Source organism: Electrophorus electricus, unplaced genomic scaffold (genome assembly GCF_041902795.1).
Source record: "Electrophorus electricus isolate QZ-2024a unplaced genomic scaffold, ASM4190279v1 Scaffold40, whole genome shotgun sequence".
Classification (NCBI taxonomy): Eukaryota; Metazoa; Chordata; class Actinopteri; order Gymnotiformes; family Gymnotidae; genus Electrophorus; species Electrophorus electricus.
In genome coordinates this window covers 226,930-250,544 of record NW_027658693.1, presented here as the reverse complement: position 1 = coordinate 250,544, position 23,615 = coordinate 226,930, and positions in this window count along the sequence as shown.

Genomic DNA, 23,615 nt, shown 5'->3' with positions numbered 1-23,615 from the left:
ACACTTGCAAAATAAAAGTAGCCGTTTATGTTAAATATAAGATTTCACAAAACTATTAATTAAAAAAATATTAATTAAAAAATATTAATTACAAAAATATGAATTAAAAAACGTAAATCGATATTTTTGCGATTGATCTCCCTCCCAAGTTACACCGTTTACTTGTCTTAGAACTGAAACACGAGTATCACTGTTACGTTTTAATGAAACCGTTATTTTGAAAATTACAAAACTGCATGTCAATGTTAACCGTGTGGGGTCATACGTGAGTGTATGTTACAGCTGAATTATTAGGTTACCTAACTAAGCTACAGATATTTTTATATTTATTGGCTGCTTGTACAGATTTGTTAGCTCGCTGATAATATACTTTTGTATATAAAATTGTTCTGCGCAAACCACAGCACCATTGCTAAGTTAGCACTTAGCCTTAGCTAACGTTACTTTTAAAGTTAAATTGAGTTTCTTGTCTTGTTCATGGCTTTGTAGCCGAATCTCCCGTTTAGACATGATGTCTGCCCGCAGGCTTAGACTTCTAGTGTTTTCTGTTCAAAAGTGTTTATCTCGACTCGCCGACAAATGCAGAGGTTATTGCTCAGTGTCTCTATCTAGCACTCCTACTAATGAGACTGATGAGACGAGAGTGAGCACATTTAAGACCAAGCTGTCGTCATTAAGAGTTCTTCAGGCAAAAGTTCAACTGAGACGCAACAGGAACATGAGGAATCGTATCTTCCTGAAGAAAGTGGTCTGGCGCAGCTACGGAAAGGTATGTAACTGCATTTGTTGCCATGATAGTTCAGGCTTTAGGATTTTAATTCCCATGTGTCAGTATGCCGGTAGTCGTTGCCAATTTTATTTTGGTGTTTACATCTTGCAGTGTATTTCGAAACATACGGCTGTCAGATGAACGTCAACGACACTGAAATTGCGTGGTCCATTCTTCAGAAGGGTGGATATGTTCGGACCCACGAACTATCAGAGGTAAGTGTCAATGCCTTGACCTTTGACCCTTGATAAACACAGCGCTTCCTTTATTTGAAAGCTTTCATTCTCATCTTTCCTAATTTTTTTTTTTTTATACAGGCAGATGTGGTGCTTCTTGTCACATGCTCCATAAGGTAGGAAAAGCCTATTTCTGTTTGTATTTTACACAGTGAATCTATACGTTGCCAATCTTGTGCAACTTGACAGCAGTCCTTGACTTCAGTGACATTTTTTGCTTGGATGTAATGCTATTTTCTGTTGGAAAAAATAAAAATCATTGTGACAGGGAAAAGGCAGAGCAGACCATCTGGAACAGACTCAAACATCCAGCAGTTCTGAAAAAGAAGTGTCTAAAGAGCAGCACTCCATTAAAGATAGGAGTCCTGGGTAACTTCTCACTTCACCATAGTTCTTCATTCATGTTCAAATGTATCTCTCAGTCTGAAATGTTCGTATGTGCGCATGTATGTTTGTGTGTGGGTTCACGTGCCCGTATACGCATATGTGTGCTTGCTCTCTTGTAGGTTGCTTGGCAGAGAGACTGAAGACTGAGTTGCTGGAGAAGGAGAGGGTGGTGGATGTTGTAGCAGGGCCAGATGCCTACAGAGATCTTCTCCGACTCCTTGCACTGGCCCATGGGGGTCAGAGGACCAGCAATGTCCTGCTCTCCCTGGAAGAGGCATATGCTGATGTCATGCCCATTCACCATTCAGGACACAGTGCCTTTGTGTGAGTGCCATAATAATATCTGGCTGATTTATAAGGGAGGAGTTCCTACTAAACACTAACTTTTAAATTAACTTTGCACTGTGTGATTTTGTAAAGATGGTACAGTTCAATTTTTAAGTTAACATGTATAGACAGTTTTTGGTGTTTTCATATTCAACTCTAATACACTGAATTTAATCTGAACAGCAACTGTTAGATTAAAATACAGAAAAGTCAGCTATAATTTAAAGGCATTTGCTACCATATTGGATGAAACATGGGACTTGCATCCACAATAAAGCCAAAAACAGCAAATGCTCATAGTTCAGTTGTTTATTATTATCATTTTACTGAACACTTGTCAATCTGCATTTTTTGGTTAAATATTTATACATGACTGACCCTCCTACACTTATGAAGGGATATAAAACTTCAAACACCGTGGTGGCTCATCTTCAGCTCCTTCATGCTTTTAGATGTAGCACTTCAAACAATGGTTTGATATCAGGGGGTCGATACTTTTAAAGTCCTTTCACGCTGTTGACAGTACAGACCTTGTGTACTGCAAGCCTTGTTGGTGGCACCTTGTCTTACAGTGGGATTATCCAGTATATTTTGTCCCTCTTTGACTGCTGTAGGTCTATCACGCGGGGCTGTGACAACATGTGCAGCTACTGCATTGTGCCGTTTACCTGGGGGAAGGATAGGAGCAGACCTGTGTCCTCCATACTTGAAGAAGTGCGCATGCTGTCTGACCAGGTTTCTTCCCTTCAGCGACTATGTGTGCAGTCTGGCTTTACTAGTTTCTGTGTGTGAAACTTGGCCAGATGTGAACACTAAGTATATGAAATGATCATGGCCATAGGGGGTGAAGGAAGTGACCCTGCTGGGTCAAAACGTGAACAGCTACAGAGACGTGTCTGGGGACGGGGCCAGCAACTCGGAGCTTGGTTCGCACCTCAGCCGTGGTTTCAGCACCGTGTTCCCGTGATGAGCAAGGAGGCCTACGATTCTCTGACCTGCTACACCACGTCTCCCTCGTAAACCCTGACAAGGATTCGCTTCACCTGGCCACATCCTAAAGACTTTCCTGATGAGGTAGAAACCCCAGAGTCATGGATGTGAGCATGTGGTTTTTGGTTGGGATACCCATGACTAGTGTGGGGAAGGTACTTTTAAAATGTATTTCATTGCAGGTGACAAAATACAGAACACAGAATACATGCTGTTAAATGTAATTTAAATGTAATTAAAGTGAGTTATATTTGAAATAGTCTTGGACAATGTTGACGTATTCCAAAGTTTTTAAAGTATGTTCCTCGTTTGAGTAATGTAATGGAATATGTTACCAATTACATTTAGGGGCATGTACATGTACACTGCCTACAGTGCCAGATTAAACCCTGTGGAGGCCCCTAGGCAGTCATAATCTTGGGGCCTCCCTTGCAAATTATCTCCTAATATGTTTGTTTTTTTTAATTCCTTGTTGCATGGCCCCTAAAAGGTGTGGGGCCTACAGGTCACTGCCTGCTCTGGTAATCTATTGGTAATCCGGCCCTGACTGTTTATGGCTTGTGTGGTGTAGTGGATGTTCAAAGAGTTTAAGTATTTAGTTGAACGGTTTCTTATAGTCTGAATTCATGTGCAGATATTGCTCATAGGCCATTTTAAACAGCAGATTGGATAATAATTTAGGATTCGCAAATTTGGATGTGAGCAGTAGAAGAGATCATTAATAGATTATCAGATTGAAAAAGCCTTATGCTTATCAGATATGTGAAATAAGGTTTGACTGCCATAGTCAATTTGTGCTGTTTTCGTTTGACCTGTGCTGGGGTGGGTGAGTATGTTTCCTGAAGGTGTTATAGCTAATCCAAGAGCGGAGGAACATCTGTAAGCAGATCCACTTGCCAGCTGAGAGCGGCAGCAGCAGAGTCTTACAGACCATGAGGCGTGGGTGAGAAACGCTCCTAGAACGACAGCACTCACCACAAGCACAGTAGAGATTAGCCTGCTTATCTCAAATCTCTTGATGTCTCATGTGTTAAAACTTAGTTCTCACTTTAAGTCATCATGCTCTGGGATGTTTTCATAGGTATACTAGGGAAGCCTACCATGAGCTTGTGGAAAACATTCGAAAGATAATACCAGGTGTCCTATCATTACCAAACATTCAGTATGTAATTATAAAATTATTGTAGCTATAATAGGTCTTGTGTGAATAAATATCTATGTATAATTTCTTTTTACAGGGGTCAGTCTGAGCAGTGACTTCATCACAGGCTTCTGTGGGGAAACAGAGGAGGACCACCAGCAGTCGGTCTCTTTGATCAGGGAAGTGGGCTATAATGTAGCCTTCCTGTTTGCCTACAGCATGAGGAAGGTGAGATCCTATTTTGTCATTGTGTTTAACACTATCAAAAAACAGACATTCTCCCTGGTTCATGTGATGGTTCTATCAAGAAATTCACCATTGTCTATTATCATTTGGAGAATTGAAAGGGTCTTGTGGCTGCCAGTTGGGCTTTACCTTCTGACATGAAGATGTGTGTACCACACCCACAGAAAACTCAGGCATATCACCGTCTCAGGGACGATATCCCAGCTGAGGTGAAGAAGCTGTCGCCTGGAGGAGCTTATCTTTACATTCCGAGAAGATGCGGCTAAGGTCAACACCAGTTTCATCGACAGCAAACAGCTTGTCCTAGTGGAGGGAGTGAGTACTGCAGTGGGTTGAAGCCATGCTGTGTTACAACTGTGTTTGGAGCACTTCTGCTGTTAATAATTTGGGATTGCTGCATCTGTGTGTCTTGGTCATCATGTTTTGCATATTGATTTAACTAGATTTCTGCAAGAAAATAAATAGTTGCAGTAAATTCTCCTCCCTTATCTTATTTAGACCTGCTGGATCAACATCATGAGGTCTGTCTGACAACGATGATGAACAATGGCATTGTCTATCAGCTCAGCCCTAGCACCTTTTGGCATTTCATTTTGGTTTTGGCTTTGTTCTTTTCTGGAGGGCAAATAGAGTTTATGTGTTTATGTATTTAGGGCATTGTTTGGTCTATTTTAGTCTATTTGAGTTGTATGGTCACTTTCCCGTTTGTGGTGTTAGTTTGCGATTGCCGCATGGGTTTCTGTGGCCCTTTCATTTGAAACCCTTCCCTGGTTAGGCATAGCATTGTGTCTGTTTTGGATGCTTTGAGCTTTTTGTTATTTTTGAAGTGTTGAGAGCAGTTCACATCTTTGGTACCGGGAAATCCCAATGACTGGTTTCCCTGTGCTTGTGGTCTTTAGTGTATTACCTGACATCAATAACTGTTTGAAGATTGGGGTCTTAGTTAATTTTGATTCTTGTTAGTGTCCTTCTTTTGAGGACATGCCTGGCGAATGCACAGAAAACTACCCCAAGGTGTTTGCCACTTGTGTGTTAATATGCGCTACCAGTCATGCTGAGATTGGATCTACCGATATACACACTGATAACAGAATTTTATGACCATCTACATAACAGTGGGAATAACCACCCTTGGTTTGGATAACACTAGTGAGACGTTGTGGCATGGTATCTGGAGGCAATGTAAGAGCAGGAGAGAATTTCTGTCTGCTACAGTGCTTAGTCAAGCCTTTTATATTGTACAAATGTTATCTGCTGTTTTTGCTTGACTGAGTCTGTTTTCTGCAGGAAAGTAAGAAGTCATCTCAAGATCTTTGTGGTCGGAATGATGGGAATGTGAAGGTTATTTTTCCAAGAAAGGATTTGCTTTCTTATCCCACGGATACCAACCCTGTCACTGTTAAAGCTGGAGACTATGTACTGGTGAAGGTGAGCTCTTACTTCAGTTTGCTACTCCTACATGTATATCTGTCTGTGTTGAGACTAAAACAGGAGCATGTTTTTACACACACACACACAGATATATATGAGCTGTATGTGTGGAATATTTATTCTGGTAAGCCTGGTCTGTGATATGTAATATACATGGCTGTGAAATATACTGTACAGTTATGGCTACATTTCCATGATTATTGGTGACTACTCTCTCCTTTGAGATTACCTCAGCCAGCTCTCAGAGTCTGCAAGGCCACGCCTTCAGCCACGCCTCCCTGAGTGATGGACACCCCAGACGCCTATTGATGCACAGGCAGCTGCATATTAGCCTGTAGGTTCCACCTTCTTAGTATCAGGACTGGGTGGGAGTGTGTGTCACAGACCTATAGGTCTTCCCAGCTCCAGCTCTTGGAAGCCAGTATGCTCAGTGAGGAGTGTTCACTGCCTCAGTCACCCTGTCTCCTCATTATCAAGCTCCTTATGAGGTGATTCAGGCATGGTGAGGCAGAAAACCCCTGAAAATATGCAGGGAAGTTTCCTCAGAACTTGAGCTCAGTGTTCCTGAAGTGCAGTTTGAAATGAAATAAGGCTTTTCATTTTTTCATTCATTCATTTATTCAGAATCATGTCTGACTCATGTATGACTCTGTGTTAAAGGAAAGTTTTAACACAGATTTTGTCTGGGTACACACTTTGCAAACTTCAAACTGCATGATTAGCAGACAGTATTGTAGCTATTCAAGTTTATGATCAATAATGTAAGGTAAGTGTGTGTTAACTCTGGGTGGGTCAGGGTGTATTCTCCCCTAAACATACTTCTGACATAATGATTTGTTTAAACACTACAATTCTCTATATCCTAATAATTACTGCCACATTTTAATAACCTGCAATACACTGTAAATACAGCATTTGTAAGCTTTAAATTTACAAACATGAACAATCATACTATAGCAAATACATGATACTCATACCTGTGACATAGTGTTTTGAACAGACATTTGCTGCCACACCTGCTATTTTAGCAGGCTAAATAATCTGCCTTCTGAAATGCTAATATGCTTAATTTCATGCAAGTGCTAGTGTTCCTATTTGCTTGCTGATGTGCATGGAAGCGCCATATTATTATTATTACTATTATTATTATTATTATTATTATTATTGAGTCACACTGCTATCAAGTTAGCTGGTTGCTCTTAGCTAGTAGTGTGAACAGGACAGGGGACTTGGGGAAGACCCAAAGGGTGAGGTTTGTGTGTGTACATTCACAAGTACTGGTGCACAGCCACTGACATACATAAACACTGCTATCTGGATCTGGAATTTTTAACATTAATGTACAGACTATTCTTTCTCCTTAAAAAATTCATTATGGTAATAATTATGGCAGTGTATGTTCCCCTGCAAACAAATGCTAGGCTGCAGGCTGCACGATGCTGCAATCAACCAGCTGATGGCAAATCCAGACAGTGTTGTTATTGTGGCAAGAGACTTATTGTAAATGCATTGCCATTAATTGAGAGTCATTTTAAAAGATATTTACTCTCCCACTGCGCATACTCCCGTTTTCATAAATTGGCAAATATACATGTTGCTGCTTGTCACACAAACTTTTGTTGTACACAAGTAATAATGAGAAAAGGACTCATCATATGTTTTATGATATAGCTAAAGCTATGCATTTATCGAGAGGATTTAACACATTACAGAACACATCTAATTAATCCTTTCCATGATTGACCCAAGGGCAGATAGCAATTATTTAAGTATTACTATGTTTTAATTTAATAATAAAAATGACCATATGAACCTTTTTGCTTTATATTTGTTTATATTCAGCTGCCTTTATAATGACAATTATTTATGACAATGACAATTTACAATACATTATCAGTGAGTGGTATAATTAAAGTAAAATCATTGTTAAATAAGTCTCATTCTTGTCTCAGATTCAAACACTACAAAATCTTGGTCTTTGCTTGAATGATTTTTTAATGGTCCTGACTACAACACTATCCTTTGATAAGCTTGGAAGTTGTACACTACTGTGAGAGGAAGTTACATTCAGCTAGGAAAGAACCAACAATCAAATAATATACACAGATTAAGATGGTCATTAAAGATCCCAAACTAAGATTAATGCACTAACTAATAAACTACAACTTGTTTGCAGGAGTTCATCAGTGTTTTATCATTGGCATAGGTAAAGGGGTTTTCAGGCACAAGTTAAAAAAGGCACAAGTTGTCAAAGCATAAGAATAATGACCATAATGATCATAAGAAAGCCTTTCTGAGCCAAAGATCTGAATTAACAGGGAATAACAGGAGCACTTGCAAAACTGTGCCTAAGTGTATCCAGAAAGCACTGTTGGGCTTTTGTAGGAAAAAAAGGTTACACAAAGGTTACACTGATAAAACAGTTTAATCTGAACGAAGAATCAAGACCCAGGAGCTGTAAAAGAATAAGTTAATCTCTGCATTGCTCTCTATATAGGGGGAGTTTTACAACATTGGAGTGCACAAGAAACCCGCTTTTGCCCCGACACCATTTTCACTGCCACCTGATGAAAGCAACATGCTGTATATGGGCATCTCTGCCTTCACTGCCAACTCAGCAGGCTTTGTGTAGAAAAATGCAGGAGCACTCACACTCAGAATCACAGATGACATGGTGAGTTTAAACCACTCCTTGCCATCACTGAGGGAAAGGTGTGGATGTGGTTACCTTACAAGACCAGGCTATTTAGTTAGAAGACTGATAAAGAAGACTGATAACTTTATACTGTTCTCCCAGTGCACATTAATAATCCCTTAATAGTGTAATAAATGAATGGACAAATAAATGATCAACAGTCCCTGAAAATGAAACAAACGTTTATCCTTCCAGATTCCCAGAGCCTCTCCATATCGTCTGAACACCAAGACATTTGAAGCCTTAATTCCGCAGGTATAAGAGATCAGTTTCTGTATTCATCACACAAGCATGCAGAAACTGCTGATTTTATATTCTCACATAGGTTTCCTAACACAGTAGACTTTGAATCTTAAAGGAATAATAAGGTTTAAAGAGTAACAAATAATATGATCTCATTAGCAACACAACCATATTTAGATGAAGAATTTCCGAAAAGAACAACATTTCACATGATGATGCTTGGATGAAATGTGTTGAAAACACTGAGTTCTTTTGCTTTTGGTGCTAAAGGCACTTGCAAGTACACCTTACACAGATTGATGGTGGTAGTATAGTTGGCATTCAGTTAAATCAATTAAACTTTGGACAGGGGTAGATTTGTCCTTCATACTGTTATTCAGCACAGGTAATAGCCATTTTGGGACTTTGTATCACTTTTGAGAGGCTGCCGTGTTCTCCTTAAAGTACCCAGGTTGAAGAGTGCTGGGCCCAGGAGTATTATCACCTGCTCCTGCATTTCTGCCGATGAAATAGTGAGACGGATCCACATCCTGCCTGCTTATTGGGGACGTACTGTTCTAGCAGCTCTTCCTCATCTGTCCATGCTCATACCATGGGTTGCTGTACTGTTTCCATGCTTATGTGGTACTCTTTCCGCAGGATGCTATGGAACTTTTGGTGCTCCCTGCTCCTCTCTGGCATTTGTAGCTTGACCTTCCTGGTGATTTTTTTGCAGTCCACGTCACTTTGCCAGGAGCTTCCTTTTGCTGATTAGCAGAAGCAGGAATACCTCCTGTCCTGCCAGGCTTTTGCAGTCATATTAGGCACATTGACTGCTCCGCTCTTACCTGCTTTCTATATCTTATGTTTAGGCTACTTGTGGAAGTGACATGAAAGCAGTGTTATGTTTATGTGAGTCTGGAGTTTGATATCTTGTGAAATTTCCACCAGGCTGTTAGTATCATGGCCACCCACAAATTGTTGATCATGAATGTTCTTTAATTGATTTGACTGATAAATGGTAAGTCTGACTTTTAGATCTTTGCATAATGTTTGCTATATGTCTATCCATATTCTGTCTGATATACTAAGTTTTATCCATTTTATACCATATTATAGTTGATTTGCAATAATCAACTACAGTTCTGTAATGTTGTGAGTTTGATTCTATGTGATTTATTTTTCCAGTAGAATCAAGTTATGATGTTGTCCAAAGATTTTAGATAGGTTGGTGGCGCTGGAATAATTGAAAACAAATAATTTCGTTTAGGTAATATTCTCATTTTAATTATTGCAGTTTGTCCAAAGAGCATAAGGGGCAAATTTGTCCATCAATGAAGTTCGTCGCTTATTGTTTTAATAATTGGATGACTATTTATTTTTGAATAACAGACAACTGGGAAGAGAATTTAATACCCAGATATGTAATATGATTGGTATTCAGGGGGATGGGGAATGTTTTTAATTGCATCATAAAGTTATGCTACTAATATATAGTATAATACACAAATATCCTACTGGAGATACAATTTGACCAGTTATGTGTCATGTTCTGTGATGATCATATAGAACACCACAGACAACTGTTTGGCACATCACTGTTAAACCTCCTGATTGCAACCCGGGGCATCGTGAACTGTACAACATGACCCTCAGACAATGATCTCTGAGTGAAAGCGATAAACATAATCATCTTCATATCATCACTTTCTCTACAAGTTCAGTGGAAGAGATGTCAGTGAAAGGGAGTTTTAATACCCTTTCCATTTTCAACTTTAATAAAAACACAGACGGAAAAATTCCAGAAAGTGAGACAGAGAAAGGAAACTAGACTTTAAAATGGTGCTGCCCTCTTGATTTACAACTGTAGATTATTGAAATTATCACAAATGGGATTGTGTCAGTGTTTCACTACTCAGTATTGCATTTGGTAGACAGTATAAACAAGCAGACTATGGTTAAAAAAATCACAGAAATAAAGCAAACACCAATATAATCTTGAACCACCTAGTGCCAGGAAACATTAGATTACTGGAACAAAATCAGACAACTAGCAGAACAACTTTTTAACCAATGATGCAGATGCACTTTTAGTGGATTTATTTATCTGTATTTCAATCCACTAAAGTTTTTCATTTGATCTAACATTACATTTAAGACCGACGTCCTGTTACGTCTCACAGAAGATTCCACTGATCAAGCTGCTACTTACCCATCCTGGTCCTGGAGTACCTTTGCTCTGTACACTTTAGTGATGTCTTTGCTACCAACAAGCCTATTTTAATCCATCAGATAGTAACCAAACGCTCCTTTGCTGCAGAGCACAGAAATCATTCAAATTTGCAGTCAACAGATACATCTGGGCCAGATTTTGGATCAGTGGACTAGGCTGGAACTGCACATATACTGTATATGCAAAATTCAAAATACGGGGAGTGGTTGGTCTCTTTTGCAATCAAATCTGAATACTATGGAATTTGTTTCACATTTGTTTAATTTGACAGATTTTAAATGGATAATGGACATCACTAGACAAAAAGGAATAAACAACTATATGAAAAGGAACAAAACCAAAAACAAAGGAAGACTTTAACACACTTGCCCAAACAAGCACTAAATCTGACAAAAATAGATCAACCAATGACATAGCTGTGAAGGAACATATTAGCCATTGTTTTCTTGTCATCAACAGTAATTTTAACTGATTGTTAACATACTGTTCAAGTCTTCAACTGATTTGCTCCCAACATACGAATGGGTACAAATATGGTTCATTACCCAGCTGCACAAATTGCTTCTGACATACTGGGCAGCTACAGGGTTCTTCTCCCGTGTGGATTCTGACATACTGGGCAGCTACGGGCTTCTTCAGTTGTGTGGATTGTCTTCTACTCCTCCATGTGGCCTGTTTCACCAAAGCCCTTCCTGCAGTATTTGCAGCACTATGGCAAGCGGACACCCTTGTGTGAGCGTTTAGGTGCTTCTCAAGAGTCTGGGCAAGTTTGAAACACCTGCCCCAAACATCACTGACATTATTTCTTGTAGGTGATTAGCCACGTGTTTCTCTAGCCACAAGTACTTTTTGATTTATTTGTTTTTTTAAATAGGTAATTTTATATATAATGGCAACAAATGACATTTTAAGTTTTATGACAAAACGTGCAAACAAGCTGGCCTGAGAGGTGTGTAGCGGGATATGACTCAGTGCGTCTCTGGTGCTGCTTTTGATGAGTACAGTGTCATGAGTGTGTCTGTCCAGCGGTGCAAAGAGGGGATACAGCAAGGCATGGCATGGTGTTTATTCATTCGTTTGCATAGAAAATGACGCCTTTTCACATTGTGGAACTACAAATATGGCGGTCTTTTTTGTGCGGCGTAGTAATGACATATGTTGTGGAATTTTGAACAAACAGCAAGTCAGACGTGATTAAGAGAGTAATTTAATAAGAAAAAGAATAAAATAAATGTTTGGCTCTCCTCAGGTAGGGAGCCCCGAGTATACAAAACCGTGGCTAGTTATACTACTCCTGTGCTGTCTTTAACCAATCATCTTTTCTTAAGCAGCTCTTCTTTCCTTTGTTGCTGTGGCTATAAGCCAATCAGCTCTCAGCTTGTTTTTTTCCACAAACCAACCCAAACTGACTCCAAACATTGTGGGTTGTGTGTCAAGTTGACCTTGATGTTAACAGTTCCTGATACATGTTCAACTTAATCAGCAACAGGCGGATACAAATGTGCAAACAGCATTATTAATTTAAGAACAAAAGGATCAGTGTGATTTTATATGAATCACATAATACATAGTTTCGTATCATTTTCCATCACACGTAAAAACAGTCTCACCGTATTGTCGGGCAGGAGGATCTGGACTCATTTATTACTTAATATCTTCCCCCATCTAGCGGTCATTAGAGGTTAGTCTTGAATTGATTTCTGTCGTGCAATATTTTAGATATAAATGTTTACATTTTCTATTACAGAACACGGCAAAGTATAGTCAACCAGTTCTAACCTTTTGAGAAAAACTTTAACTTCAAAGTAGGTGAATCTATTTACTTAGATTGAACCAATCGGATCACAGTTTATTTACATAGTATCAATGCTTTGAGTGCTTTAGATATAAGGACATCATGGCGATCTTTCTGCTCACACCTCAGTCAGTCTATAATTCTGTACTATGTGTTTCTATAGCTTCCAACTTTCACGAGTTTCTTGAATCTGTGGAGAAAAGTGCAGACTCAGGTACTTTCTTATTTGTGAACTTTTATACATTTTATGTAATTTATTTATCATCTATAATGTTTTATTACTTTTCATTTATAGATATAAGGACACAAAAACAGTTCATATACTCAATGAATTGTTACAAGATAATCTTTTCTAGAGAATGTTTACCATTTGTTAAAAGACTGATTTATTTCTAAAAGTTTATGCAGTGTGTTAATTTGTGACATGGAGGCAGAAGGGGTGAATCTGATATACCCCTCTTCCATCATCAACTATTCATCGAGTCCTCCAGTGGAGCTTGTACAACCAAAGAAACGCATACAGCGGTCACCGGCGGTTCTAAGTTACATCTAAAGAGGTCTAGGCCTATACACACTGTTCCACCTGAGGTAATAAAATGTTTTGGGGTAAAGGTATTTTCATGAGGCGATCTGTGATCTAATTATAATAGGCTTTGAAGCTCTCTGCAACAGGTGCAGAGTGGTGCAAGACTGTGTTTGAAAGCATAAAGAGGAATAATGTTTCTGGGGTATCTTAAGGCCTTTGTGGGTCTGTAAGTGCAGAGCAGAGGCTCTGATGCAGGTGGTTTCAAGGCCTCTGTGGAAGTCTACGGCAGATGACTCTGGACTGTTCCCGTGAGAAATAGCTTCCTAAGTATTGGGAAAGATCCCGGCTTTTAAAAGACGTGAAAGCCTCTTCGAGAGTTCTGTGGCTAAGCAAGGTTCATTATCTTACCATAAGAGCAGGGTGATACTGACCTGCAACATCATCTTGCAGGTGTTTGATGGTATGAGTTGAGATCATCTTTGTTAAAAACAAAAAAAACAACAACAAAAAAAAAACCCAGGAAAATCTTCCAATAGGATATACTGGGGTCAAGCTTCAATTTGTACAATGATAGATCTCAATTTGCATATATTGAATAATGTATGGTTGAACACAGTGGTTGAGATTTCAAACACCAGTATGTAGAGAAGGTGTGGCAATCACATAATCAGTTGTGAAAACTGGATAAAAATGTGTGTTCCTTGTGTGATTATTAGACATATTCTGGACTATGCCTCGTTTGTATGTAACGCTGAGCTCAAAATAAATAATGGACCTACTACTCTCTTCAATTAATTCTGCATCTTTATTTTCTGTTTAAAGAGGACTTAATAAAATTACTGGAATGTGGGCAATATCTAGTAACACAGTGCCGAGTCTGCTAAACGTAGATCCCAGCCTTTTATATGGCCTCTTCCCTTTAATTCTACTGACTATAATTAATGTAAACCTTGTCGATTCTGGTGTTTGCTGTATAGAGGTAGCGAAAACTTTGCTAAAACAATGAAAAATATGCATCCTGTGAAAAGTTTATTGAACAATATAACATTGTTCCTTACCCAGAGCCATAACACGTCATTGATGGAAATCACACTGATGTGAGGGCGGTATGGGCCAACTCAACTGTATTTCCTGATTGTTTTATTCTGCAGGAGGATGTGGTCCAAATATTTAAAAAATCACAGGTTTGTTTAAGAGGACATAGTCGAACAGTTTGGGCTTACTGTTATTTTAATACTAGTGGTAACTATTAGTAAATACAACAATCTGACCATCCTCATACTGCATTGAGGGGTGATGGGGTGATGGTACCAGATGATGTTTAGGTATGTGGTTATGTTAATTTATTTTTGTTCCTTTATATTCACATATTTTGCAAGTGCGTATGTTATTGAGTTTAAAACCATCCATATATTATGCAATTATAGAAAATACAGAAACTGCATGATACTTCTCTTGACTTGCTAGAAGTTCAGACTGTAGCAAGCTTAGCATTAGTAAATGGAATAGGTGTCATTTTAAGGATTCATTTAAAGTATTCATGAGGTATTTCTCCTAACATCGATGTATCGACAGTACCAATAAAATAAATAGCATAACAAGAATTACAGGTGTATAATAGTGTAGTTACCCACAATGGTTGAAGTGTTTGAAAAGAGTTGTATAAAAGAATAGTTGGTTGGTTCGTGGCATAAAGTCATGAAACGGTGAAATGAGGTCATAAAAAGAGTGTTTACAGGGGAAAGTGCTTTAACAATGAATTAGACAAACTAATAACATAAAACAAGGGAGTTTAGAGATTCTGTGTCCTTTCGTAATGATTTGTGCATATGGCAGGCTGCTGCAAAGGATCCTGGGTAAGCTTCAGCAGACCTCAGTGTAAGATATATTAATAATATTAATCATAATAATACTATTCAGAGGTTACTTGACTAGTAATCAGAATGTTGCTAGTTCAAGCCCTACCACTGCCAAGTTACCACTGCTGGGTCCCTGAACAGCAATGAATCCTCAATTGTATTATTAATACAATCCAATACACATGCCTAATGCTCAGCTGTCAACTGCAAAAACTGACATTCTGAGCATTCGAACAGTAAGAGGAACAAAAAGAAAGGAGTCACCGACTGTACACGTGTCAATCATTTAGCCTTTTTACATGTTGTTTTAGTTTACTGTAATCAAGGCCTGAAACTGGAGTCTATGGACCAGGCAAAAATATTTCAATATTTAATGCGTTTTTATTTTTTCAGTTTCAATGTTTCAATGAGACTCAGGAGACTCCAGCATAAGCAGAAGCTCCAAGTTGTCGATCTCCAGGAGCAAACCCGTCCCTGCAAGGTTGGGGTGCATGTTCTGGATCACGGGAAACAGACCATCGATCACCCAACATCTGCTTCTGCTCCTGCGGAGGTTCCAGATCCAGCACGGAGGCAGTGAGAGGTTCCTGGCCCAGAGATTGGTCTGCAGCGGGCCTGATGGTACTCGGCATGTATTGGAAATGCTGTGGCTGAATGCTGTGCGTAGCCCAGCGGGTGCTGGGGTGGAGCTGTGCCAGTTGCCTGCTCGGGTAGCAGGTAGCCCAGTTCTGAGCCTGTGGAATGGCCATCATGAAGTAGCCGGAGGGCGGGGCGGGCTGGTAGGGGTTGAGCACTGGGTTGCGCACGGCACTCACGCTGGCCATGCGCTGCATGTACTGGTGGGTGAGGTGGGCCTGCCGCTCCTCCTTGCGCTGCGCCAGGGCCACGTACAGCGGCTTGGTGCCTACGATGCACCCGTTCATCTCCTTCATTGCCTCGGTGGCCTCCTCCGGCGAGGAGAAACACACAAAGCCGAACCCTTTGGAGCGGCTGCCCTCCGTCATCACCTTGGCACTCGTGATTGTCCCGAATAGAGAGAACTCTTTACGCAGACGCTCGTCGTCCAGACTGTCGTCTAGGTTTTTAACGTACAGGTTCACTCCCTGGTAGCGAGTCGTGCCGTCCTGCTTCATCTGCTCAAACTTGCGTTTGAGCTCTGTCTGCCTCTCGCCTTTCTTCTGGGCACGAGCCACATACAGCTGCTTCCCATTCAACTTCTTCCCGTTCATCTCATCCACAGCCCTTTTGGCATCCTCGTGCCTCTCGAAGCTCACAAAGCCAAAGCCCTTGGACTTGCCGCTCTCGTCTGTCATGACGCGACGGCTCAGTGTTGGGCCGAACTTGCTGAAGATCTCATTTAGCTTGTTGTCGTCCATGTCCTCCCAAGTATGAGATATTATTTCCATCAGGCTCAGGACCATCTCTTTAGGATAAGGTCAAGAGAAATCTCTTGGAATGTGGTGTTAACAGGTTTCAACTGGTGTGGGTGTTTTATATTACTTTGCATATATTGACAAATGTATGGTTTGGATGCAATGGACGTGAAGACAAACGCAAATATGTAAAGGAATGTGGGGTGAATACATAACCACTACTGAAAAATGTATGAAAATGTGGGTTCTCTGATTTTTAGACATTCTCCAGAGGGTGCCTCAATAATGCGTGTTAATGTTAACCTACAATAAAGTACGTGCACAGTTATGCTCTTTAACCAATTCTGAAGTCTGCATTTGTATTTAATATTTGAATTGAACTTTAAAACTAGCCGACTGGGCACCTAGGAACCACATACTGTTGCTATGTGCAGAGATGTGGGCTTGCAGCCCATTGTTGGGCAGAGTCCATCGCACTGCTCCAATAGACCTGCTCTGACTGCTACTTTCCCACGTCGGCAGTCGAAGTCGTTTCTCCTTCACAATGCTTTTCACCTGGTTGGCCAGTTTCACCGTCTCAGTAGACAAGCTAAAAGAAACTGTTGGCAGCCTCTCGTTGCTCCTGTAATATGACCGTCGCCAGACCAGAGAGTGGAACTGGATGGCAGTGTGGCACTTGCAGCTGCAGTTTGTTTGCTTCAAGATTTAATACGTGTAAGTGACCTTTGCTTCTCGTCCTGTCTTTACTGGTTTGTTAATAAGGTCATTTGAAATTGTGTTGTACATAAAGGAATATTACAGAATTATTCTCTATTTTAAGCTACACTGTGGGGTTTTGTTTTTTTGATCTTTACATTTATATTAATGCAACCCAATACACTTATCTAATGATCAGCTATGACCTGTAAGAACTGACAATCTGAACATTCAAACTTTAAGAGGAATAAAAACAAAAAAATGATCAGCTGTTCATGTCAAAATCTGTAATATGTAATAGAAATAACTGTAATATGTTCAATATAACTGTAATATGTTCAATTACCACCATGTAACATATAACTGTAAATATGTCAATTGCAAGATGGGACTGTACATTCTGTACATACATATATAAATATCCATATATACATTGTACATATAAACATAATATATATATATATATATATATATTGTACATGCACTATTAATATATTTTTGTATATATATAGAATATATTTCTCTATGCACCCCTGTTTTTCTTTTTCCTCAGATTGGACAGAGCACTCAACCATTTCACTGTGAGTTATACTGTGTATGACTATGTATGCGACAAATAAACCAAACTTGAAATGATTTTACCTTTTTCTGTCGTTTTCATTTTAAGCTTAGAATAACCAAGGCCTGGACTTTGTAAGGTGGTTTTGAATCCAGGTCAGCTAGGTGAGGACACCAATAGCTTACTGGGTAAGCAGCCACACTCTAACAATGGTGGGCTCGTGTGCAGAACAGTTAGAGCTTGGATCAAGCAAAACAAGAGGAAAAAACGAAACACCTCGGTGAGCGTGGAAAAGGGGAGAACAAAGAACGCCACTGAAAGAAATGGCAACCCCGATGCACTGGGGAAAACTCGAACTAAAAGTTCCCAAACAAAACCAGAAAACGGGGAGAAACTTGAATGGCTAAGGGAAGCCTCAGGAGAAGGGAGGGGACTGGAGAAGGGAGGGGACGTGTAAAAACACTGACACCCTCGCAGAACAGAAAAGAGGCATAGCACAAGGGCTCACAGACCTCAATACCCAGAGTTACCGGCTAGGAGCTTGGCTCAAAACTTTATCAAAAAATCAGCACTGAATGACCGGGTCACTGGGCTTATATAAGGTCTAGCCCAGCTGTTGGGTGTTGATCCTGATCAGTGGCGTGGTTGACTCGACGCCTCCCTCTGGTCGAGGGGGCCTCGGCCTGGTGCCAACCCTTACAGGCTTGATGTCTACAGACATGGCAAAAATATTTCAATGTTCAATGCATTTCAGTTTCAATGTTTATTTTTTTCAGTTAAAATGTTAATTTTTTTTACTGCTTATTCTTCCATTAGACAGCCAGAAGCGCAGCACTGGTTAAAGTTTTTGAGCGGCTTCCTGCGCGCACTGGTCCTGGAGCACAGCGACTGCCTCATCCACCTTAGGGTGCAGAGACTCAGGAGACTCCAGCATATGCAGTAGCTTCGAGTTGTCCAGTTCCAGGAACATACACGTGATCTTCCCTGCAAGGGTGGGCTGCATGTTCTGGATCAGGGGAAACAGACGCTCACCCAGTATCTGCTTCTGCTCCTGTGGAGGTGCAGCAGCCAGCATGGAGGCACTGAGAGGTTCCTGACCCTGCACATGGACCGCAGCCAGCTGCACGGGCACCTGGAGCTCTGCCCCCAGGTGCTGCTGTGGGTTGAGAAACATAAATGTTTTATAATTGATTTGACTGATAAATGGTAAGTTCGACATTTATATCTAAGGGCTGTGTGCCCAGGTGTTGCTGTGGGCTGTGAACGCCTGAGGTGGTTTTGTACTGTGGTACTGCTCTCACCAGCGACGCCTTGTTGGCAGCTTCCGCGCTGGCCATCCCTGTCCCCGGAGCCTCAGATGCCATGGTCTGATAGGCCATCGTGCGTGGGACCTGGCAGGCGGTGGTTGGTCGGATGGCGCTGAAGGCCTGCGGGCAGGATGCGGCTGGACCGATGGCACTCGGCATATCCTGGACTTGCTGTGGGTGGACGCACTGCATGGCCCAGCAAGGGCTGGGGAGGAGTTGTGCCAGCTTGCTGCTTGCGCAGTAGGCAGGCCAGTTCTGAGCTTGTGGAATGGCTTCCATGTTGTAGCCGGAGGGCGGGGCAGGCTGGTAGGGGTTGAGCACGAGGTTGGGCAAGGCACTCACGCTGGCCGTGCGCTTCATGTACTTGTTGGAGAGATGGGCCTGCCGCTCCTCCTTGCGCTGCGCCAGAGCCACGTACAGCGGCTTGGTGCCTACAACGCGCCCATTCATCTCCGTCATGGCCGTGGCGGCCTCCTCCGGCGAGGAGAAACACACGAAGCCAAACCCTTTGGAGCGGCCGCCCTCCATCATCGCCTTGGCACTTGTGATGGTCCCAAACGGAGAGAACTCCTTACGTAGACGCGCGTCGTCCAGACCGTCGTCTAGGTTCTTGACGTACAGGTTGTCTCCCTGGTAGCGAGTCATACCGTCCTGCTTCATCTGCTCAAACTTTCGTTTCAGCCCTGTCTGCCTCTCGCCTTTCTTCTGGGCATAACCCACATACACCTTCTTCCCATTCAGCTCCTTCCCATTTATCTCATCCACAGCCCTCTGGGCATCCTCGTGCCTCTCGAAGTTCACAAAGCCAAAGCCCTTGGACTTGCCGCTCTCGTCGGTCATGACGCGAGTGCTCAGCGTTTGGCCGAACTTGCTGAAATCATCATGTCTCCACCCCAAGGGAATGTTAGGTCTCTTCTAGAATATCCTTCATCATCTCTGGAAGGTCAGGCAAGACCTCACTGATGGCGGTGTGTAACCATGTTTGCCCCAAGTCAGTCATTTCTGGAATCATGGATGATTGCTTACTGTACAAATAAAAGGAAAAACTGTCATTACACTGATCTCAAGTATGTGTATATATAAAAAAAACCTTTTCATTTTGTGATACGTTTCTTACGTAGTATGTGTGAATTTTTAGTATGGTTTCCATCACAGATCATATTTACCTCGACAATACACTGTGTTTCAGTGGAAGGACTTGGTGCCCATTAACAATGTACAATGGTAAAAATCTACCAAGTTGTTAATGTTAAGACATTCCAGCCTTGAACTGTGTTTTGTCACAAAGTACAGATGGTATTCAAAATGAACGTCAGCGTTATGTATATCCATTACAAAATACACAGATGTATCATTTTGAATTAAAATAATGAGAAGTTCTCCAAACTTCATGTGCTCATCATTTTTTGACACAAGAAAATGTCCTTTTTTATATGATGCACCCTTACACTGCACCTCTGTGGAAACACTAGTATTGTGTTCTGAAAAGCCAAACTCTCTAACTGCATGTTTAATTGCATCACTGTAAAGGTTGGGGTAGAAGGTACAACTGTCTTTGACTTGCAGAAGCTGACAACGTCCAGGTCCAGCTGAAAGACATGCCTGAAACATCTTCTGTCTTTTGGATAAATTTAGGCAGATATTTTTTAAAGTTTTTCAAATGCCTGGCACACCTTTTGAAGTAGCTGCGTTTACTTTCAAAACGCATTGTCCACAACCTAATCAAGGGGCCAAATTTCAAAATTAGTGCTGGATAGTGTCGCAAGAAATTATGTTTTGGTCTTAGTGGACTCTCACTGTCACGGAACGCTCGCCTCCCCCGAGTCACGTGGTTTGGCCCGCCACGTGCAGTGGGAGGGTGGTTTTGTTTGTAACCACACCTGCACACACCTGCACCGTGTTCGTCCTGCCTCTCGTCCTGCGGCACCCGGGCCACCGCACGCTACACTCAGGAAATAAACGCAGATTCCAGATATTCTTGGATTATAATGTCAAGATAGGCCACCTGTGACAAAGAAATCGTCTGTGTGCAAATCATATCAACAATATCTTTAAGCTGGGGAGTTAATTTACACACATCATCATCTGGATTTTGCACTTTGTCACCAATTAATAAAGGCAGCAACATTAGGAAATTCCAATTCTGGATAGCTTGACCTGAAAGCTTGGACACCCCAGAGTTAACAGAACATAGCTTTGTAAAAGCATCAGATCCTTTGCACTTGAACTGCTTGATGTGCCAGTTCAATAATGAATATGTAAGGCATTTTTTTTTCTTAATGAAATGCTTCAAGTACAGTGCAACGTCATAGAACAACACACACTCAAATATGTCAAGGCCTAAACAAGGTGGGAGACCAGGCTGACAAACATGAAAAGATATCAGAGTATTGAAAACAGTTTACCTTTATGCCTTTGATATCTCGACTGTCCACAGCTTCAATGTCTAGATCACCAACAGCATAATTAGAACTTTCAGGGGTGCCCTGGGGACCACGTACATTTGGATCATCACTCTGAAACTCACTTCGTATGATTTCACAGTACCTGCAAAATTAAAGTAAGTTTTCAGTAAACCCACCAATGCTGTGTAAACCCAAATTATAACCAGCAATACAACAAAGAGCCCCGTGGATCGTTTCACCACCTACAATAATTCCATTTACATCCAAATCTTTTAAATCCACTAACATCTCTGAGAAAACCTTAGCACTTCCAATTTTCCAATTAAGTCATTTAATTTTCCAATTAAGTCATTTTCTCCACACAGTAAGACAAGGGACGTGATCGATATCGGACCGTACACGAACAGGTAAGTTTGCCAAAAAAAGACAGACTGCGACAACGTTGTCTTTTTTCTTAGCAGAGCTGAAGGGATTTACAATTTCAAAAGCATTCTGGTACAGAATTAGCATCAGGCATCATGGATTTTCAATGAAGAACTGGTTGGACTTCACAAGACTGAAGACACAAGACACTGAATTCGTCCATAATTCTGATTCTAATAAACTACTTCATGTTTGTAACACAGGTATGTATTTGAACATCTTTTTGAATACTTGAGCTCTTGAATATGTTGTCCTTAGTGGTCCCGGATGACAGACAGAGAACAGATCTGAATCCTTAACACAATCACAGATTTTAGCAATAGCATTATCTGTTAGACACATGTCAAAACATGTTTTTTAAAAGTGAATGTAGTTTACCCAAAGTATATTCCTGTCTCTACTTATGCACATTTTACATCTCTTCAACAACAGTCTGTATTGTTGAAGCTGGAAGAAGGTGATGCCCTTCTAACTGTAGGTAGAATAGACATACATTCCCAAGAAAGGTCTCCTTCAAATTCGGTGGCAACTGAATGCTTTCATTTGTTGTTGCATCATTTGAGCTCTGGGAAGCATCCTCAAGTACAAATGAGAGAAATTGTTTTCTTGTACATGTCACATAGGTTATGCTAGCAGTCGAACATTCTTGATGTTTCCTAGACATATGAGCAGTAAATGATGATTTCACGGTGAACGTATTTTTACAACCAGTTACTGGACATGCCACAGGTCGTCCCTCCACTATATGTTCTTTTAAGTCACAAGTTCTTCGCTGTGTGAATTTGACGCTCACAGCGAAATTGCACATTTCAAATCTGTAACAACGGCTCTAGCAGTAACAGAGGGTGCAGGCACACTGTGAACACAATAGAAATGAGCTTTAAAAGCTGCATAAGTACAAAACGTCTGCTTGCAGTCAATGCTCACACATTTGAAAAAACAAGTGGCTTCGTTTCTATGAACTTTACAGTGCAGCACACAACCCTTCAAAGCATCAAGTTCTTTGCTACAAAAACGGCAGGTAATCATTGTTTGGCAAACAAACTAACAAAACAACCCGTTAGGGTTTTAGCCTCCTCGACTGATACTACAAAACTACCGCAGCACAACAGTATGAAAAAAAAAACGAACTGAAAAGCTTTAACACGAAACCCACCTTTCGGCGTTATAACTATGACTGAAAAATATACCCTCGATCGAAAGGAGAAGCTAGTATATTTCTGACAACAAACGTTAGCATTATCGTATTTCCAGTCTGAAGAAATTAAATTGCTAGCGTACAAGTGCTGCATGCGGTGAGTCTACCGTATCTTCAAGCGCGAGCAGCTCGGCCGCGCACTCACCGACTTCGCCTAAACGGTCGCTCTCGCGACAATGAACCAGTCCAATAAAAGAACGGAAACAAACTCTACTGCTCCGTAATTTGACCATTCGGAGCTCATATGTTTAAACATTGAAAATACAGACCTTTATTTTTGCAGGAATGCAAATTTACGCTGAAAATCCATTACTGTTAAATTTGAAATGGCCTTAAGGCACTATAAATATGACCAAATGACATTATTTCGTAATGAAAACGCAGAAACTTTTTTTATCATTAGCAAATTATTAACAATTAATATGATGCAAAAATAAAGAACATGCTGTCATCTATCTAAATATTGACAACATATTCCTTGTTCACTGCAGTCACATGCACTTATTTTATTTTATACAGCGAACATAAATAGGAAAGTGTTAACATTTCAGCTTAACCCTCAAATGTTTTTTCAGAGGCTGTAAAAATAGTGCATATAATACATTTTTAGAAACCTATTACTACAGTATTACTACTATCCTACTGATATGCTGTTAAATATAGGTCCGGTTGCAGAGGTCTTTTTTTAGCAGCCGTACTAATACGTGTAGTAAGACAGGTAAGCGTGGTCGGGTCGGTCCGGGGTCGTACACGGGGTGGCGTTCAGGAGGTGACGGAGGGTCAGGCAGGAGACGAGG